Source organism: Anolis sagrei, chromosome 3 (genome assembly GCF_037176765.1).
Source record: "Anolis sagrei isolate rAnoSag1 chromosome 3, rAnoSag1.mat, whole genome shotgun sequence".
Classification (NCBI taxonomy): Eukaryota; Metazoa; Chordata; class Lepidosauria; order Squamata; family Dactyloidae; genus Anolis; species Anolis sagrei.
The window spans coordinates 55,389,673-55,392,036 of NC_090023.1; positions in this window are offsets into that span (position 1 = coordinate 55,389,673).

The following is a 2,364-nucleotide window of genomic DNA, read 5'->3' on the forward strand; positions in this document are numbered from 1 at the left end:
TGATAACACTCAAGCCCAAAACCTCGAACCAGCTGAGCAAGTGGTTGCATATAGATGTTAAACAACAGAGGTGAGAGAATGGCCCCCTGAGGAACCCCACAAGATAGAGGGGACCTCTCAGAGACCAGGCCTCCCCTCTCCACTCGCTGTCCACGGTTGTGAAGAAAGGAGGACAGCCAGTTTAAAGCTGTCCCCCTGATTCCAGCAACAGCAAGGCAGTGGGTCAAGAGATTGTGGTCGACTGTGTCAAATGCTGCTGTGAGATCCAATAGCACGAGCAGAGCTGACCCGCCCTGGTCAAGCTGGCATCGAAGGTGATCCGTGATGGAGACCAGCAGTCTCTGTCCCGTGCCCCGCACGGAAGCCAGATTGGAAGGGATCTAGTCCGGCTGTGTTGTCTAGGAATTGCTGCAACTGCTCCGCTGCTGCCCTCTCAATCACCTTGCCCAGGAATGAGAGATTTGAAACTGGGCGGTAACTGGAGGGAACCGAGGGATCTAAATCTGGTTTCTTCAGCAAAGGAGAGACCACCGCCTCTTTTAAACCCTCTGGAAAGACTCCTTGCTCAAGGGAGCTGTTTATGATCTTCATCAGAGGGTCACGTAATCCCTCCAAGCAGGATTTCACCAACCAAGAGGGACACGGATCGAGGGAGCAAGTGGTCGGTCTAGCTGCAGCTATGAGCCTATCGACAGCCCCTGCATCCAGCGGAATGAACCGGTCGAGGATGGGCCCAGCAAGTGGCCACGGGGTCTCAAGTTCTCTCACTGTATCAATTGTGGCAGGGAGGTCCCGGCGAAGTAGCGAGATCTTGTCTGCAAAATAGCTCTGAAAAGCCTCGGCTGGAGGGGCCTGATTACCACTTTTTGGGACGGTAGGAACCGTCGTTAGAGATCGAATTATTTTGAACAATTTTGCCGGGCGTGAGCTAGCAGACGTTATCAAAGAAGCATAATATACTCGCTTTGCCTCAGTGATAGCATGCTCATAGGATTCCCTGAATGCCTCATAAGCTGATCTCGATGCTCTGTCACGGAGTTCTCGCCACACGCCCTCCAGCTGTCTCTTTTCCCGCTTCATCAGTCGAAGTTCCTCAGTGAACCAAGGAGACCGATTTCGGCGGGGTCTGAGAGGGCGTCTATTCTACGGAATTCAAAGAAAACTGGTATAAGATGTTCTACAGGTGGTATCTAACACCAGAAAAGTTAGCAAAAATCAACAAAGGTAGAACAAGTGATAAATGTTGGAAGTGTGGGAAAGACTTTGGTACTTTCATACATTTATGGTGGAAGTGCAAAAAAAAATCCAAATCCTTCTGGCGGTTGATACATAAAAAGATGAAATAAATTCTTCAGATAAAAATTTGATCTCAAGCCAGAGTATTTCCTACTAGTTATAACAGATTTTGAAATGGAAATAAATACAAACAGAATCTTTATCTACCTTATAACAGCAGCCTGGATTAAACTAGCACAATTATGGAAAACAAACCCAATGCCAACTATTGAAAACTGGCTATTGAAGGTTTGAGATATAATGAATATGGATCTACTTATACAAAGACTAACAGATAATAGTACAATCAGGCAAAAAACAAAAAAAAACCCCAAACTACCTCTGAGGATGCTTGCCATAGATGCAGGCGAAACGTCAGGAGAAAAATTGCCCCCAGAACATGTCCATATAGCCTGGAAAAACCTACAACAACCCAAACTGGGAAAAAATCACAAATTTTGTTAGAAAAGATAACCCAGAAATTTATTTTCAAGAGTCATAAGAAAACTCAAAGACCAAAAATATAAAGAAATAAGAAGGCAAAGAAATAGAAAAAGGATGGAAAAGAATAGATAGCACAATCGGAGAAAACCTGGAAGCCATCTTATCTTCCTTCTTTCTTTTACTCCCCCCCCCCCCATTTCTCCTTCCTCCAACCCTATCCTACTTTTCCTACTGTTCTTAAATAATTTGTTCCCACACTTTCATTGTTACTTTTTTTCTTTTTAAACTTTGATCACACTCCAGTTTATCGGAGTTTAATTTTACGTTCAAAAAAATCAATAAAAACAATTATAAACAAATTAACAAAATGTCATTACTCTCATTGTAGTAACAAAATTTTCACTAGTGATACTTCAGAAACACTTTAGAAATAAAATGGCAGTGCCCTCGGTTTTGTAATGACTTTTGAAACATTTTTTATTAATCACACATGGCTAAAATTTATATTAACTGTCCTGTTGTTACCCGCTTTCACAAATATCTACTGAGAATGTATCTAATCTTTTCCAGAACCTATGTATTCTGTTAAATCTCAGTATAGTCCTGTTATTTTCCACATTCACACTTTTAGATTTGACGGTACAT